The 20,196-nt window shown below is 35.9% G+C and overlaps 2 long non-coding RNA genes across 2 annotated transcripts in view; one reads left to right on the top strand and one right to left on the bottom strand.

Moving 5' to 3' along the window:
• Positions 1 to 16,385, top strand: part of LOC105720440 (uncharacterized) — a 77,845-nt gene extending 61,460 nt beyond the window's left edge. The window contains exon 4 of the long non-coding RNA XR_001108143.2: positions 16,220 to 16,385. This is a non-coding gene — a long non-coding RNA (uncharacterized LOC105720440). The remainder of the gene's footprint in view (positions 1 to 16,219) is intronic.
• Positions 1 to 20,196, bottom strand: part of LOC135274016 (uncharacterized) — a 692,063-nt gene that overhangs the window by 206,196 nt on the left and 465,671 nt on the right. The gene's annotated exons all lie outside the window — the stretch shown is intronic.

Here is a 20,196-nt window from a genome sequence, read left to right on the forward strand (position 1 = left end):
TGATACCTTAGAAACTTTTGCAAAGCAAAAAAAAATTATAAGCAATGTCAAAAGATAAAAATTATAAAGTGAGAGCAAAAATATAAGCAAAATATTTGCAAAACAAGAGGCTAATTTTCTTTTCTTTTCTTTTCTTTTTTGACAGAGTCTTACTCTGTTGTGCCTAGGCTGGAGTGCAGTGGCTTGATCTCGGCTCACTGAAGCCTCTGCTTCCTAGGTTCAAGAAATTCTCCTGCCTCAGCCTCCTGAGTAGCTGGGATTACAGGTGTGCATGACCATACCTGGCTACACTTTGTATTTTTAAAAGAGACGGAGTGTCATCATTTTAGCCAGTCTGGTCTTGAATTCCTGACCTCAAGTGATCTGTCTGCTTTGGCCTCCCAAAGTGCTGAGATTACAGGCATGAGCCACTGCATCCAGCTAATTTTCTTGATATACAAAAACTTTCAGTACCTCAAAAAAAAATATTTACTTTTTATTAAACAGGGGTAGCTATACAAAAAAAAAAAAACTGCAGTTCATCCACCTGGAATATTCCCTCATTTCTGGAATTTTACACTGGGATAAACAGAACCAATAAAGTGGTCAGAAATTCAACCTGTGTAAAGAAAAACATACCTCATTGACACTATTATTACTGAAAAATCATTTGGCTGAAAGATCTGAATTTACAATATATTAGTTAAAACTTAGCATATCATTCTTTCTATTCCCAAATTGCAGCATCACAAAATCGACATACTAGCTGTCCTTTCTTTCTTTGCATAAGTCACGAGAAACTCCGCATGCAAATCATTCACTGGTTTAAGGGGTTTCCCCTCCACTAAGTCTGATTACAAAAAACCTATTCTACCCATCTTTTCCTCCCCTTTCTCCCCATTAGTAATCAGTATTAGCCAACCCCATTTACTGTTAAAGGATAGCCTTTGAATTATTTTTGAGGAATAAACTAACGGTAAGATGACGAAACGCTCAAAGCCATGTTACGTATTCCAGAATTTAGGACATTGTTTCTAAATGGCGTCACCAGAAGTCTAGATATTTTCAACTTAGGATGATTAGTAAACATTAACAATTTTTTTAGCCTAGTGTAGTGGGGTGTGCCTGTAGTCCCAGCTACACAAGAGGCTGAGGCAAGAGGATGGCTTGAGCTCAGGAGTTAAGGGATGTAGTACACTATAATCCCACCTGTGAATAGCCACTGCAAAATAAATAAAAAGTAAAGAAATTAACTTTTAAATTCTGTGTGTGGGGTAACTTTTTTCATATACAGTAAATGTAGAAATTATAGCAAGGTAGAAGGAAGAAAAAGTACCATTATGTATTTCTTCCATCTAAGATCACCATGGTCAACATTTTGCTGCATTTTCTTTAGTCTACAGCACTTCGTTTTAAAACAAAACCTACATTTTTCATTCTTATACCTTTTATTTTAACGTTACAACAAAAGTCTTTCCTAGGAACTAACTTTAAAATTTTCTTAAGTATCTTTTCTAATGATATAGAATGGATAATTTCTTTGAAACTTTTCCACTGCTATGACAGGCTGTTTCTACTTCTGACTTTGTGTTGTGGAAATCTGTATTTTTGTACATATTTGTCTTTGCTGAGAAGTAGTTCTTCAGGAGAGTTATTCAACACAGGAACTGCTAGATTACAAGCAAGTGTGTTCTTAAGGCTCTTAATTTATTTTGCAAAACTTTCTTTCCAAAAGCGTTCAACTTACCTGCCATTAGAAAAGTCCAAAAGTGTCATCAGTTAAATGTTACTTTCAACCACCTATGATGCTTTCTTTTGTTTTAATGCTTCTAATTTGGTAAGTTAAATGGTATCTTGTAATTATTTTAAGTGATATATTTTTCTTGAGGTTGCTAGGCATTTGTATGAAATATGTGTTACTTGTCCTTTTCCACAACCCTGCCTCTAGGCTCAGTCAAACTCATTCAGTTACACTCTTACTGAGCATGTATTATGTGTAAGGCACTGTGGTAGGGATTGGGAACATACTGATGAGACTAACTTGCAGTTCCTTCAACGTGTCATGCTTTTACTTATTCTAGGCCTGTGCATGTGCCATTATATGGAATTTTTGCTATGTGGAATGCTTTTTCTTCTCTAGGTAACTCCTATTTGCCTGTTGGGCCACAGCATAGATGCCATTCATTGTAGAAATTCAGTTTATGTGTATTCTCTATGAATACCCATGAAACCCATCCTTTCCTTATCATAGGCATTATCATTTTGAATTATAGTTTTATGTTTACTTTTCTGTCTCTTCTACTAATTTAAAAGTTCCTTCATAAAAGACAGTGTTCATGATTATTAGTTTATTAGTAGCCAACTAATAAAACATGTATATTTGAATGTTGAATGAATGAATCACCATTCATAAGATTTCCTCATTTTATCTGTTGGTGTCTTGCTTGTGTGCATTTGATGATTTCTAGTTCATTTTCCCTCCAAATTCTCTGTTTTTTGGAAATATTAATTTTATTATATTTGGTAGAATCTATCAGTCTATTTCTTTTTTGTGTGACATATTTTAATAATAAATCCAATAGATGCTTCTTGTAAAAAAATTAAATAACACAGAAGGAACCAAAGTAAAATGTAGACATTTCCTCATCCTCTATCCACCTGTGTGACCATTATTAATACCTTGTGTATTTTTACAAATATTTTCTATGCATATACACAAAATATCATACAATCTCCTTATCTTTTAAATAAGCGAGATAGTGCTATAATATTCTGTATCTTGCTTTTTGTTCTTTAATCTTGGACATGCATATATAGAAATGGTATGTTCTGGTTGTTATGACATATTTGCACTCATTCTTCAAACTATCAAATACTATTACTGTGAATATATCATAATTTATCCAGTTATCCATCAAAAATTTAACTAGTATGCATTTTCCTCCTTAATAAATATATTGCTTAAAAAGGAGTAACCTCTTTCTACATATATTAATATACGTTATCTGTATTTTTTTCTATTTTTACCTTATTTTAACTTTACTATACAACTATACCCCTTTGTCATAAATTTAAGATAGTTTGACTTTTGTGTTGCATCCCCTACACCCCCAGGACATTCAAAGACTTTGCCCCTGCAATTATCCCTTCTCTCATTTGTATCATTAACTTTTCCTTCTGTATTCTATCATTCACACAAAATAAATGCTGTAATAATTCCTTTTTTTGTAAAAAAGATTTAAACTCTCTTCACGATTCCACTGTATGGCTTCTTTTTATTACACAACCACTCAAAATAGTTGTCTTTGTTCATTTTCCACATTTTCATCTCCCTTTCACTCTCTTTTGAATCCATTCACACTACTGCTTTCAGTCTCCTCTAGTTAAGGCCACCTATCATCTCCATATTATCAAATTCAATTCTCTGAGTTCATTTACTTAAGAATGGGCCAGTCTTCATTAAAAAAAATTCTCCTTATTTAGCTCTGGAACTCCTAGTTTTCTTTGTATGTTGCTCTCTCCTTCTTCTTGATTTTGTGCTGGATCCACTTTCTCATTTCATATTAACTGTGGATCCCGCTGAGACTCAATATGTTGGACTCCTCTCTATTTACACTCACCCCCAGGTAATGAATTACAAGAGTGATCTATAAGTTGGTGAGGTCAATAGTTTTATCTCAAGTCCCAACCTCTCCCTTAATCTCCAGAATCTTATAAAAACAGTTTATATATAGATTGTCTCCCTTAGATGTCCTAGTAGTCGTAACAAAGTTGAGATGCCCAAAAGAAAACTATTGATACCTCCCCAATCATCCTGAACTATCCCCAGCTTGTGCTTCCTCCAGTGTTCCATATCTTGGCAAATAGCACCAACATTTCTCAGGATAAAAACTTTCCTCCTTTCCTTGATGTCCCTTTCCCTCACAGTACACATCCCATTGATCAGTAAGTTCGACTGGACCTACTTGCACAAGTCAGAATCTGACCATTTAGCATGACCTTTACCACTCTCGACATGATCCAAACCATCAGTTTCTGTATCTAGGAATTTTGCCATAGCCTCCTAAATGATCTCCCTCCTTTACTCTTGCCATCACCATGCCTCCCCTTCATGGTTTATTGTCCATATGGAAGCCAGAGTAATCTTTTTCCAATTAACTAGATACTCTCCTTCTCTAATGGCTTTTTATCATACTTATAATAACATTAAAATCCCGCAGAAAGCTTTACATGAGCTGACCCCTGGCCAAATTACGAGTTTCACTTCCAATTTTTCTTCCTCTCTCTCTTTGCTATAGCCACATTGGTGTTTTTGTTGCTCCCCAACGTAACCAGCATGCTCCTAATTCCAAGTCTTGTCCCTTATTATTCCCTCTACCAAGAATGGTCTTCTCCCAGATATCTTTCTGGCTTGCTCCCTTGCTTCATCGAGGTCTCTGGTCAAATGTTCTCTTCCCTTACTGTGACTACTCCCTACCCCAACATCGAACACAGAATCTTCCTTAACTTCTATCGTCTTTCTCTACTTTAATTTTCCTCTTAATTCTTCTGACTACATGGTATTATTTCTATATCTACCTGTTTGCTTATTTTCTTTTCCTCCACTGATCTTGAGAGAGAAGAGTTCTACTTTATTTAATCCTTTATCCCAAGCGCCACAAGTAGAGCCTGGCACATAATAGTACTCAATAAATACATATCGAATGAAAGAAAGAATAAACATATAACTCTCTAGTTTTACTGTAATTTATTGTAGTATATAGTGTATTAAAAGAACCTAAACAGTGTTATTTCAGCATAGCTAACTAGGTTTATAAGATCCATTTATTATATACATTTTTCCTTCACAGTTGTTTCTAATACCTCCTATATCATGTATTAAATTACATAATAGGTTATCTTTGGTGGCTGTTTAATATATTTTATTGTTTTCTATGCCAGTAGAACTTCTGAAAATAGTTATGATATATTTTAATATATGATAAAAATAATCTCTCCCTATTATTCTGAAATACAAAATTGTTTGATTATAATAGCTTTTAATTCTCTCAGAGTACTGTTAGAAATACTTTGGCAACTTGTAAAAATATTGATTGGGATTTTCACAAAAATTATAATTGATTTTGAAATAGTTGGTAACTTAAATGTATTAATTCTTCCTAATATCATAAGCATCCCTATTTATTAAAAACTAAGTGGAGTGTTATAGTATTCCTCAAAAGAGTTTCACAGATTGTTCATTAAGTAGTTTCTTTGTAGTTTATTTTTAATGGCATTGCAAGTGAATTTTCCACACTGTATACTTTTTATTTATATAAATAAGAATAAAAATACTTCTTTACTTATTTTTATTATTAAAATATAAAAAGTCTATTGATTTTGCCTTTTACAAAAGATTTTCCATTGTGTTATTTTCATACCCTCAGTCAACATCAACCAATGAAAATATAATTAAATTATTAACCATATCTCTCTCTCACAGATAAGGCCTATTTTTAAATAAACTTTCATATGAAAAATAAGAAGAAGAACAACAACAATAATAATAACAACTGAACTTCTTTAAACAATTTTTTCCTCTTAAATTGCTACATGATTAAATTTGATTGGATTGGACTTTTATGGCATAAAAATTTCAAAGTCAAACTCTCAACTACTACTTTCTGGATTATCTGGAGAATCTTTTTCATATTCCACTTTCTTCCTTCCCCCTCCCAAAGCTCGTTGCCCTCTCTCCTAACCATTCTGGAGCCTGATGATATGCTTTTGATGATTCCAAACTAAGGCCAAACTGAGAAGTCAGGGACAGACTTGGAGGCAAGTGTGTTGAAAGCATGAGTGAGAAGTCATGAAAAGCAGTGTGTGCATTTTTATTAGAATGAGCTTCTTGCTGACTCTCTCCATTAAAAAATAATGTTACTACTAAAAATGTCCATCCTGTGATAGATGTTGTTTATTTACACATAAAAACATTTCCTGACAGCTGTTTTTCAACATTTAAATGAATCACAACATCTACAATATGCAGAAATAGGAGGCCAGCACAGCTCTCAGCAGCAATGCCAACACAACTCACTGGCATTAGTTAAAATTCATGAGTTTTAGGCTACACCATTAATTGTAATCTTGTGACAATAAGAAAACATGAGGTAAAATATATTAAATACACTCAATATGCATTACACATCTCTGATTCACTGTTTAGTTTTACTAAGTGAGCGCACAGTAATTAGTTTGATCCCCTTTAAGAGAACAAAGCATTGACTGATTTCGTTATGCTCAGTAAATCAGTCCCTATATGCCTTTCATTCATGGTTAGCACATCTCATGTTGCCACAGCAGAATTCTTTTTGGCTTCTGAGTCTGTTATCAGTCTCATGAAATTGATGGGTTGAACACCACTGAAGACAAGGGAAAGAAAGCTCTGAAGTCAATGAGCAATGTGTCGGATTCTTCAATGGAGGTGATTACACCCCCCATAGTGCTGAGCTCCAGCTCCCCAAAGATAAGCTATGATGGGCGAGGAAGAATGCCTTGGTAATCCAGAAACATGTGCCAAGGCTCATAAGTAGTCAAAATTACCTTTGCAATCTTCCATTGTAGTATTATTGAGAGTTCCCCTTGTCATTTAATAAAAATCATTCTCCTCCAACTCTTACCCCCACCCCAAATAATTTGCTTCCCATTTTAAACAGCCTAAAAGCTTTGGTGTACACCTGTATGTGTGTGTGTGTGTCTGTGTGTGTGTGTATGTGTGTATGCATGTGTTTATGTGTGTACAGAGAAGGCTAATTTAAAAGCAAGACCTATGAGATGTCAGCATCATTAAATACCATTTAACATAATTAAGATACATTTAAACCTCAAGATATGACATCTTCTTCAATACAAAGTTTTGTCCTTTGCATGCCATCTCTACAAGTGATTTTTCCTTATTATCCCTACAAGGAAACCCCTAGAGCAAGGAGCTATGGGTAAAGCAGAAGCTAAGCTGTTGCCCTGCTCTTTCTTCTTCATTTGAAACTCATCTTCTTTTGATTGTTTGTTTTCCTTCAGTCACTCTGAACTTCACCAGCAACCTCCTATGCCATCTCTTAACTTTTGCATCCTCCAAAGTTGAAGATCTCAGATGTTTAGAGACTTTTGGTATATCTGTCTTTCACCCGGTTATGGATGTATTTTATATGTTTCTACATCGTGTGGTTAGTCATTGTCTGCTGGCAAATCAAATACACCTAAGTTTGAGATCCATGTCTTCTGCTTTTGCCTCCTGACATACTGCTTCCATTTGTTCATTATCAGAAGGGTCAGTGGGAGCAAATGCAAACTGGACCATACACGTCTACTTTTCTCGTTAGCGTTGAAAGTGAAAGGCTACAACTTTGCAGATGCATCAACCTACCATTCTACATCAACGTGGTACCAGGATCTTCAGTTTAATCTTCCAGAATTCCAAGTTTTAGGATAAGGATGACAACTTTGATGAACGGACTTCAGAATATGAGCTCAACCTGTGGCGTGACACTCAGGACGTGATCCATCTTCCCATGTTCATAACTAGCAGGAGCACCATTGATGGGCAAGGAGACCCTGAGAGGTCACTTTTCCAAATGATGTAATAGTAATATTAAAAAGTCCTGTCTGGGTAGGTCACTTGTAGGGTGGGACAGGAGGGCAACTGTGTATTCATCTGGCATTGGTACATCTTATTTTAGTTTCTTATTAATTCTTATAGTTTTTCAGTTTATTTTTTCTGTATATCTTTGTATGTAATTATATCATCTGAAAACAATAATCATCTTGTGTTTTCCTTTCTAAAAATTATACCTCTTCTTTGGTTTTGTATCTTATGGTTTTAAGGATTGGTGTTCTTAGAACAATTGGCAATGATAATAACAGGTATTTTGTTTTCCATCTGATTTTAATTGGATACCATTAAGAATTAAATCAGTCATTGATTCGAGATGAATATTGTTATAGGAACAACATGTTAAACTTCACATGAGTTCTAAAACATTTTTTAATAAGAGTATATACTTTTTCTAGATTTTTATCTCATTTTATTGAAATTACCAAATTGCTTTTCCTTTTCGGATCTATTAGTAGGCAGTAGTTTACTAATTGTTTTCTTAGAGCTGAACTTTGTGTAATGCATGTGATTTTATATACAAAATGGAAAAACCAAACCACACTCTGAGAAATGTTTAATCACTAAACGTGTTGTACACATTTCTGCCCTATAAGAGATTCATATTTAACCATGATCCCAATCAGCAAGTGTATCTTCCCACTAAAGGGAACAAATTATAACTCTCCACTGCTGCAGTAAACAGCAAACAGATTGCTGTTTACACAGAAAGAGGAAAAACAGACATAGGACAGAGCATGCAGATTAGGAAGAAGCCATTCCCTCCTTAATACTAAGTAAATAGCAGCAGGCATTTTACAAAGCACATTAAAGAGAACAGATTGCTGTAGAAATCAATTGATAAAGACTTGTTAACTGAAAGCAAGCTTTGAGCAATTATATTAGCAAGCAATTAGAATAATCTGTAAATAGTAGTAAGGACCCCACAACAAAGAAACCACATGGATTGCTGCCCCTTCCTTTTGTGCTCATAGTAATCTTGGCTTCTCTCCATCAATCAGTAACATATTTAGTATTGAAAAGGGAATAATGGGAAAATAGGACTTATGAGCTGCTATTACTTATGAGAAGTAATTCAATGGCATTAAACAGAAAGTGCCCTGATACTATGTAGTGGGAGAAAATTTGTTTCCAGCTGAGACTCCAGCAAGTAAATGACTATTCTTGCCAAGAGGAGATCTATTTAACTCTCTGTGTTAAAAGCATAACAGAGAAATCCACAAACAGAAAGAACTCTGATCATAGCCAAAATGCAGCAGACAGACACACTGAGTAGAACATGAATGATTGAAGATTCCTGTATGGCACCAGCACCCTATAGAATATACTGAAAGCCAATTTCATAAGAAACAAATGATACAGATTTGGGAAAGGGTATCTTGTAGAAAAAATATGGTGTGATATAATACCAGAAAGTCCTTGGTCTGAATTTTGGTCAAGATATACTATGTGGCCATTAGCAGTTTTGCTGAGACTATTTTTGTTTTATCTATAAAATGGAAATATTAATAATCACCTTGAGAAGATATTGGAACGGCATGAAATAGATATGTGTGGCACGGGACCCATGTATGGTAAGGTTTTGTTAAGAGACAGTTTGTGACTTCATTATTACTGAAGGAAACCTTAGGTAATACGATAGGGAATTAGAATAATCTTTAACAGAAATAGGGACCCTAACATAAAGAAGGAAAATTTTCATGAAAGAACATTGTGAGGCAAGAATGATGTAGGACACAGGAAAACAAAAAAACAATAAAACTGAGAAAAGAGGACCCCAGTTTGCATGGGGGAAGGGGGTGTCTATCTCCTAAGCTTTGTTAACTCTTAGTCAAAATTAGTTCCTTAGGGAGGAGAATGGAAATGTATATAAGAATGTACTTTCTTAGGTAATATGGATTTATGTTCAAATTATGGCGTTATGCATTATTTCATATTGAACTATAAATCCACCATTCTCAATAAATCCTTTTTTGGTCTTTATGAAATTCCATGGAAAGTAATCACGTAAGAGATGACCTCAAAGAGACTCCAGAAATCCTGGAGATCAACACGTGTGTGATGGTTTTATATGTCCATTTAACTGAACCACAGAATGCCCAGATTAAACATGATTTTGGGATATGTCTGTGAGGATGTTTCCAAATGAGACTGGCATTTGAATCAATGGACTCGGTCAAGGAGATTGCTCTCCTCACTATGGTGAGCATCATCAAATCTTTTGAGGGTCTGAATAGAACAAAAGGTGAGGGAAAGAGGAATTTGCTTTTTTTTTTTCTACCTCACAGCGTGAGATGGGACATCTCATCTCATCTCATGTCTTCTCCTCCTACCCTTGCACATCAGCATCCTGGGTTCTTAGGCCTTCTTACTCAGACTGAATGACACCACCAGCGTTGGTGAGTCTTCAGCTTGCAGACAGCAGAATATGAGATCTCTCAGCTTCCAAAATTGTACAGGACAGTACCTCATAATAAATCTCTCACTCTCCTCTCTCTGTCTCTCTTATGTATGCATGTGTGTGTGTGTGTGCATGTGCGCATACAATACTGATTTCGTTTCTCTGACTAAAACAATGGGCAAACTAAGTAAGTCATGCCTCTTATAAAATTATGTTTTAACAGTATTTATTTTTGCCTGGACAAATTATGCATATTCAAACTTGCCCCATTATATCTTATGTGTTTGTTTCTGTACTTGTGACTCTCATTTGACTGTAAGTTCCTTGAAAGCAGTGCAGTTTTTTTCACTTTTATGTTCCTTAGCACTAAGCATGGCACACAGAGCTGCCTGAGGGCCATTGGAGGGCTAGACACTTTGTAGAGGTCCCACTCCATATCATTTGAAGCATATTACATTTTAGTATCCACATTGTGACTCATTAAAATACTATTTTTACCATGCAATTTTAAAGATATTTGTAATTTTGGTTTTTGGAACTTGGATATGAGCCAAATGTTTTATTATTGGCTCTGATTTCTCCATAGTCTTAGCCTCATAAGATACTCTCAGGAATTCTTGCAAAGGAAAATAATCCAAATTACAATTTTTTTCCAACGGTCATGAAATGGTAATGGACATGAAATTTTAACAATTCATGAAGTTGGAACAACATTAAAATTTGTAGACATTTAGACATTGATTACTTTTACTTTTTAGACTTATTTTCTTTTCATCATTTAGAACGAAACCAGTAGTGTTTTCTTTCAGTTCTTAAATTATCAATGGCCTTTGAAGAGCGCAAGCCCTAAGAACTAGGCCTATAGTGCAATATGAATTTACCAGCCTTAATGACATATAGTAGATGGTCAATTAGTGTTTGTGGATTAGATAGGTGATTTAAGATAGGCATATTCATATGCCACTGGGTATGAGCCAAAGCATTAGCATAGTTTATGGTGCAGCTTTATTTTAATGGTGATGCCACTAAGCCATTTGACACATAGCGGTGGCTGGCTTTATCAGTCTCGATGTTGGAAAATTGGAAAAGAGGCATTTCTAGAACTGGAGGATTAAGCTGGTGTCCAAAAAGTTGCCATCCATACTCTAAGTCATCGTATAGTCTAAGGACTATGGTCCTCAGCAATTGCAACCAATCTGAAAGCAAAGAAGCAGAAGCCAGACAGCCTCAGGACTTCAGAGAGAAAAGTTAGGACTCACACATGTTGGCAATATTAGAGCCAGGCCTTGTTGCTGAGTCGCATTAAGGGAGGGGAAGATGCAAAGTAGGCTTAAAACCTATAGATTCCTCTGACTCTCACTTCCCTAGAGAAGCTATCTTAACAAGCCATGTTCCCCAAACTGTGTGTGGGTGTATGTCTATAGTGAGCGGATAATCCTGAGGAGGACTTCTTATTCCTTGAATGTTATAGGAAAAATAAGTAAACAGTAACTTTAAGTAGTTGAGATGGACAGAGAAGAGAGCAGTTGGGTGGGATTCTAAGTTGAACTTTCTTATCTTTGCTTAGTGACCCCCCCAACTCCCATGGCAATCATGTTAATCCTTAAAGAGCCTTCGTCCACTCCTGAACCTAGAGGTCTCAGTCAGGTTACTATCTGCCCAGAAAACACCAATGAGTCAAAGGCTGCACTCTCATTTCTAGGCAAGCTGGGAATATAGTTGAAGAGCTTTAAAGTTTCAGTCTGGATGGATATTAATTCCCAAAAATGTCTGAGATTTTCACATGACACTATTATTTCAGGATTGTTTTTTGACATCTGTCCAGGGTGAAGACTGTACATGCTAGATTTGGGACAGAGGCTTTGGTAGGTGGTCATTTACAATTGAAAATTTGATTTGCCTTAATGACTCCCAAAACACTATAACCACAGTTGGATATTTAACTGTGAATTATGCATGTATTTCATCAAGTATTCAACTTTTTTATTAAAATGTGTTAGATACAGAATTGTCAGTCATCTGTTGGTTTAAACTTAAAAGTTGTACAAAGTACATCTTTCTTAGCAATATTGCCTCCAGGAATTTGATAATGACATTCATGTCTGGATATTCTCTCTTACCAAGAGCTTTTGTGAGACAGAAAAATGGAGTATTATGTTAGAGCTGTTCTACTTTTGAAAAAATGACCATGTGTGAGAGCAAAACTAACACAAAGTCTCAAAGCTTTAGTGAGGAGTGTTGGAAGCTCACATGTAATGTCTATTATGTGCTAACTTTGAATACAAATATCTCTTTTAATAGGCATTGCTTTCCCATTGGTGTTTACCAGATTCATAACTCTGCCTTTTTTCAAAGCAAAATCTTGTACCATGAATTACACAAGAAGGCCATGGATGACTTTGGAGCACTTTGTTACCTGTTCAGTCACCTTCAGTGGCACCCTATCTCCCATTGGGTCAAGTGTGAAAAATTCTGAGGGCGTTCAAAGTCTTTGCTAATTTCTGTACAGATGATTTCTCCTTCCTCCCAACAAATTTCCTCTGAACAATGTGGGTCATTCTTCTCACTAACCTGAAACATTATGCTCATTGCCACCTCCAAACCTCTTTTGTTCCTTTCTATTCCCTGTGCAAACGTCACCAGTTTTTCAAGAATCCTTTCACAGTTCACTTTTTAGCAGAGTTCTACGACCAGAAGTGCTATAAAAATGTTGTTAAAACATGATCTTACCTATGGCACAGTCATTCACAAGTAGGGATCTAAAATAATGATAATATAAAGAAGTCAGTAGACATTTATGGCAAAAGAAACTCTGATGTTTAATCTCTTTAAAATAAAGCAAAGTATGTAGTTGATGTCAGATTGCAACTTCAAACTCTAAATCCCTTGGAATACAAGAAGTGGCATTTTCCAGGGAACCGTAGGTCAACAATATGGTTTTCAATCCTCCACTGAACTACTTGATCATAAGATTGAAAAATTCCATTTTTTCAAATTATCAAATTCTAAAACACAGCCCACAGTATTTGGTGGTGATACCACCTCCATAACAAAGTACTAGAACTAAAGGATAAATAAAATACCCAACTTCCTTTTATTTTCATGAAAGGAGACAGCTCTTCAAAAATGCTCTATAATTCAAAATGAAACTCATGGAGACTAACCATAATACTTGAGTTGATATTTTCTGTAAAAGCAGGACAAGTAAGCATGACTATCAAAGTCATACAACTCTCTAGCTTTGAGTGATGTTAATTGTTCAGCAGAGGTTTTCATGCTATGGTTTTATAAAAACAGAGTAGTTTTCAGGATTTTTTTCTGGAAACTTTCTTATAGTCAGGATTTTTTAAAAGTAAAATTTTTAAAAAGTATTATTTTGAGATTACAGGTAATGAGGACCAGATGAAATACCACATTCTTGAGTCAAGTAGAAGAATACAGTCCAATTACACATGTAAAATGGTCAGGTTAAAATCATTGCATTTAATCTAAGATTGTTGATCTAATAAGAATTTCCTTTTGTATAAATATTTTGGTTAGGGTCATCCAGAGAGATAGGACTAATAGCATATTAATGTAGCTTAACTGTTCAAAGCAAGACACTGAAAATGTCTAGATGTCTAGAGATAAATGAGAAGAAATGTATTAGGAGAACTGGTTCACTGGATTATAGAGGCTGAGAAGTCCCATGATAGACTGACTGTAAACTGCAGAACCAATGAAGTTGGTAGAGTGGCTCAGTACAAGTCCAAAGACCGAAGAGCAGGAAGCAAAGGGTAAGAAGTAGCAGGGGGTGAAGAAACTGCTCATGCAAGTCCTGTAGTTCAAACACCGAAGAACCTGAAGTCCTGAGGTCCAAGGGCAGGAGAAGAGGGGCATCCCAGCTCTGAAAGAGAGACAGCAAGAATTTGCCCTTTCTCCACCTTTTTATTCAATCTGCATCCTCAGTCAATTGGAAGGTACCTGCTCACATTGAGGGTAGATCTTCCCCACTCAGTCCACTGACTTATACACTAATCTCCTCTAGAAACACCCTCACAGATATATCTGAGGCAGCCCACTCATTCTAATCAAATGCAAAACCACTCGGGCTTCCCTTTTAGCAAAACAGAGATGGGCTCAGAGCCTACCAAAACACTGAGGATAATTAATGTAATTATTGAGAATAAATAATGTATTACCAGCTATCTGGATATTCCCTAATTCAGTCAAGTTGATACCTCAAATCAACCATCACAATAAGCTAAAGCTACTTTTTGGTCAATAAAATCCAACAAGAATGCATTGCGTATTTATTACATGTCAGGCCCTGTGCTAGGCTTTAGTGGCCAAAATCAAACATGGTTCCTGTCCTCATGGAGATTTTAGGTTTGTAAATGAGACAGACAGTCATTATTCAAATGATTACACTAAGGATTGAATAATCACAAATTGAGATAAGTGATCTGAAGGAAAGGAGGAATGCTGTATGAGAAATATTCCTAAGAAACTCAGTTTTGAGATTCCAGGTTTACTTCTAGGTGCCAGGAATGCAATAGTAAAAAAATAGACACATTTCCACCCTCAGGACACTGAAATTACAGTGAGGGGGCAGACACCGTGTAAGTAAACAAATAAACCATTCCAAATCATAGTTGTTCTTATGGAGAAAACATAATGAATGATGATGAAGAACAACATGGAGAGGGGCTGATTTAGGTAAAGAGGTAAGAGGAGCTTCTCTTAGGAGAAACATGGCTGAGATCTAAGAGATGAGAAGGATCCAGCCATTTGATGTGATGTTAAGGGCCAAGAAATCATGTAGAATTGTCCTGAAACAAACAAAAAGGAGATCTGTTTGATTAAAGGTCACGGGGTAACCCACAGTAGCTGGAACATAGGAAGGAAGAGAAGAGAGACATGAAATAAGATTATAAAAAATAGACCATGGTCAAATCATCAGAACTTAGTAAGAAATGTTAAGTTTGGATTATATCCTAAGTGCAGTGGGAGGGCACAAAAGGGTACTGAAATGACTTAAAGTTTAACGTGTTCCCTTTGGTAACTAAATAGATTGCGAAAGAAGGAAGTCCGGTTGGATACTAGTGCTGTTCTCAGAACAAGAAGGGATGGTACCAGAGCGTTGGCAGGGAAGATAGAGAGAAGTAGAGATCTGAGGTATATTTCAAAGGGTAGACACAAAGAATCTGTTGATTAATTAGTGGTAGGAAGGGAGAATGATTAGAAAAATTAAACTAATGATGACTTCCACGTTCCTGACTTAGCAACTGAGTGGACACAGTTGACATTTACTGAGATGGGGAAGTTTGGAAACAGCAAGTTTGAACCAAGATGGGAAGGGGGGTGAGGTGGAGATCTGAAATTCTGTTGCAGTAATGTAGATTTTGAAATGCCAGGGAGACATCTTATTTGAAATGTCAGGTGGGCAGTTAAAGAAGAGACATTTAAAATGGGCATCACTGAGGGGTCCTCAGCCTGTAGGTGTTACATGAAGTGATGGCAATAAGCACTATCACCAAAAGAAAGAGTGCAAAGAGATAAAATTGAGTGTGTAAGACCAAGCTCTTGGGGAAAAGGTGAAACTAGCAAAGGAGACTGAGAGGAAGTGGCCAGTGAAATCTGGAACACCAGACATCATCTATTTCAAAAAGAGAGTGTTTCGGAAAATGTGTTGTGTTACTGAGAAGTCAAGTGCTCTATGCTTTTGTTTGTTTATTGATAAATACATAGGAATTTATTTTAAAGGGTGAATGACATATCAAAATAACATCATGTCACAGCAATAATAATTCATAATAGATATAGTCTATAAAGTATTTCTGCATTTTCTCACTTCATATCAACAATATGTATATTTTATTATTGATCAAATTATGAACTTAAAGGTATTGGAGCTCATGAGAGCAACTGATATTTAGTAATTAAGTTTACAATACGTTAACAAGTATTGTAAACTCTTGCTATAAGAGGCATTTTCTAGACACTGTGGATATAGATGTGAACAAAAGAGATCAAAGAGATCCTGTCCTGAACTCATGGCACTTACTTTCCAATAGATATTGTACTGCAGTGTTCATAATGTTCCATCCAGGGCTGACACTTATTCAGAGATGCAGGGTTTTGATTGCAGACATTCATTTAAAAAAACCTTAATTGCTCAGTGTTTTTTTTTGGTTTTTTTTTTGAGTCAGAGTCTTGCTCCATTACCAGGCGCCAGGCTGAAGTGCAGTGACACAATCTCGGCTCACTGCAACCTCCACCTCCCGGATTCAAGCAATTCTCCTGCCTCAGCCTCCCGAGTAGCTGGGACTACAGGTACGTGCCACCACACCCAGCTAATTTTTGTATTTCAGTGGAGACGGGGTTTCACTATGTTGACCAGGATGGTCTCGATCTCTTGACCTCGTGATCCGCCCTCCTTGGCCTCCCAAAGTGCTGGGATTATAGGTGTGAGCCACCACACCAGGCCTGTTCAGTGTTCATTTTTAACGGTTCAATAGTATTAAGTATGTTTACACTGTGCATGTAGCTCACTTATTTGAATTCTTGCAAATGTGGTGTATCTAAACATACTACTAATTTAATGAGTTTGGGGACACATCACATTAAGTAGGCTAACCATACATAGTCACTATATATCTATATAATGACATATTGAGAAGTCTGTATCTTAAACCTTTCAAAAGTCTTATCTATGATCTGAGATTCTTTAATAGCAATGCTTGCCAAGGAGTTAAAAAGCATGAAAACTTGTCCTGTTTGTATCTAATCGAGTGTTTTGTTCCCCTGGGCAAACTCCTAATATTCAATCAATGTAGTCATTGCAGTATATAAGTGTCCTGATATACATATTCTCTATTCTGTTTTCACAAATAAAGTAAGCTTTTGTACTGCTTTGACAAAACACAAGGTTGCCAAATTTGCACTTTTTCAAATAATACAGAAAAAGGAAATATCAATGTATTTAATAGCACATACCTTATCTTCTTTTTTTTTAATCCTCTAGGAATTTATTTCTGTCTAAAATAATCTATGGATGCCACAAGAAATGTGGCATCTTTATCCGTGAAAGAGTCAGATAACATTAGTGCTTGGTTGCTTTATCAATATGTCTGGCAGTTAAAAGATCTGTGTGTGGTTCATTCTGATAGAACATATGTAACATTGATTTTTGTTGCTAGATTCATGCTAACCAGACTTGACTGTATAATCTTGTAAGAGCCACTGACCCTCTGAAAACTGTTTTGTATTTGTGCTTGTGTTCTGTATAAAATCCTTAGTCTGGATTCCCTTACCCTTCAAAATGACCATAATGGTCTCCTGGTTATTTTATTTTTTTTCTTTTTTCCCTTTTGGAATTTACATTGGCTGAAGAACACTTTCTTTTTAAGAACTGACCTTCATTGTTGCCATGGCTGGATCATTCTTAAAGCAACTTCAGTTTTAGAGAGAGATTTGTATTTAATGTCCTCCCTGGCATTTCATAAACTTAAGGAGGAAGTTAACAATAACCTTTATGTACAGCAGGTAGAGTCTGCAGTCAATGCTATATGAATGCAGATGAACAGCTATATTATTTCCACTAAAGAGGAAAGAAAAAAATAAAACTTCACTGAAGCAAGTTTGAGCCAGACCAATGGTTCTCCATGTGGTGATGGCCCCCTTATAGGAGGGATTTTGGAAAGGCAGCAGGTATTTTGGGTTTTCATAAGAGTGGGCACCATTTGCTTTTTACAAGGGAGGCCCACATGTTCTATAGTGTGCAGAAGTGGCCTACCAACCAAGAATTGTTCCAAATGACTTTTAAATGTCCTGCTGGTCACTTATGTAGATGAAAAAATATTTATAATCTGAGCTTAGAATCTAACCACATTTTACAATAAGAATAGTTTCCCCTAAGATAACTTTTCTGGGAATGCCAGTATTTAGCAAATTGTGGGAAGATTTTACTTTGTTTTATCTGGATTTTAACCAAGATTTGTTTGCAGTTTTGTAAAATCATGTCCCCGACAGCAGTGTCACTTGATGGGGGTTGAGTCACCCTGTACAACCAGTTCAAAACACCTACATCAATCTGGTTGTGGAACAGTTCCATTTCTGGAATTCTATGTATAGTTGCAAGCATCTTACTACTTTATTTTATTTTCTTGTATAGTCATGACTGAGTGTTTACATACTGAAATGGACATTATTTCATTTAAATTTATTTCACTGATTTTTATATTATAATAAAATCAGTTATATCAATTTTTAACAGCTTTATTGAGGTATAATTGATACACAAAGAGCTTCACATATTAACGACTACAATTTCATGGGTTTGGATGTATGAAAAACATCTTTGATACACTCTCCACTCTTATATTGGTCTTTATACTACAAGTAAGATATAGTATCTAAAAGTTTCATCTTAGAATGAAAAAGGGAGCACTACAAAATATTTGTTATAAAAAGGGTCATAGGCTAAAGCCTAGAAAGAACAATTATCTTCTGACTTACGACAGTTATAAGAGAAGGAAAATTCTAATATCTCCTCTCTATTGCATTTAGATAATGTTAATTTGGACTTGAAGTACAGTGACTTCCCCAGTCAACCATTTTGAAAATTACTGACTACTTACATTGGAATTATATAGGCCAGTATTTCACCCTTCAGCATCACTGTCTAGCAAAATGCAAAAGTTTGTTTCATCATGGTCCTTAGCCCAAGAGCCCCTACCCAGGTCCCTTAGATCAGATCATAGCCAGGAGAAAATCTTCTTTCTGATAGAGTGAGTAAACATATCAGATGCAAAATTCAGGCTCATTTATTCAGTCCCATATTGTTCCCTGAATTGTACCTATTCCCTAAGAAACCCCATGACCCTGTTATAAAGCCAAAAATAAAGGTTTTCTTCATAAACATTATTTCTCCCCCCCGCCCCCACAGATAACTTGTGTTATTGATTTGTGAAGCTTGTAATCTGTTGGCACTCCCACTATGGTCCAAGCTGGTAATCATGCTCAGTAAAATTCAGCTAGGCCATGTACTCTTAGCTCCCCTCTTCCCATGCCCCATCTCCTCCCTTCAGAGGCTTTCAAGACGATAGACAGATGTGCCCTCTGGTGGCAGGCAGATGACCATCTAATTATTTTTTGACATAGGCTCAGCTTTTCACTATACTCATTGAACTTTTGATAATCTGAAATGTGCATAATAAAAGGTAACTATCTTTACATAAGGCTGTGGTAGCATCCTGGCCAGGCACAAGAAAGGTTTTTTTTTTTTTTTTTTTTTTTTAATCACCCTAATGCATCAAGGCACTCTAGTGTGTTAGCTTTTTCATAGACTCTGGACCCAGAATTCTTGGGTTCAAACACCAACTGTGCCATTTACCAACTCTGTGACCTTCATCTATTTATTCTACCTGTCTGTCTTAATTATTCTGTAAAATGGTGGTAATAATACTACCTACCAAATAGGATTGCAATGAGGATTAAATGAGTTAATTAATGCAAAGGGCTTAGAACAACACCTTGCACATAGTAAGCACTCAATAAATATTAGTTATTGTTCCTAGAGTTGTACTTCTGTTTCCAGGGCTATTCACTTATACTTGAAAATGCATATACCTTCCCAGGTGTTCAAGTCTAAAAGAAATCCAAAAGCTCATCCTCAATTTCCTGTCATGCTTCATAGAAAGTGTAAGTTCTGTCTCCAAATCACAAGTATGTGAAAATTACTTTCTCATGATCTCATGTACTTAAAAATGTGTAGTATGCCTTCTTCATTGTAAAATTTGAACCAAGAGGGGATTTGGGCATGGCGAGCATGCATATGTCCATTTAGGGGTTTAGTAGTTCTGATTCAAGTAAGTCCTGATTTCATCTGCACACCAAGTAACACTGCGTAGAAACTTGTAACCTTGCAGCATTTTTCTTCTTACAATTTTGAATATTTGTTTTTTCTTTGTTGGAGAATAAAATTTCAGCCTCCTATTCACACTGTTATTCTGATATGTCTAATACCTCTTCATTACTGTTCACAACCAGTTATCACCACCTTGTCCAAACATCAATTAATGTTTGATTATGATTATGATGTTGATGTAGCCAAAACAGAGGAAACCTTGATTACTCTGTTTCTGTGTCAGATTTCCAGGGTATTCCTAAATGAAATATTGAGATC

The sequence above is a fragment of the Aotus nancymaae genome, unplaced genomic scaffold, assembly GCF_030222135.1.
Source record: "Aotus nancymaae isolate 86718 unplaced genomic scaffold, 86718_ANA_hifiasm-v0.15.2.pri h1tg000002l, whole genome shotgun sequence".
NCBI lineage: Eukaryota > Metazoa > Chordata > Mammalia > Primates > Aotidae > Aotus > Aotus nancymaae.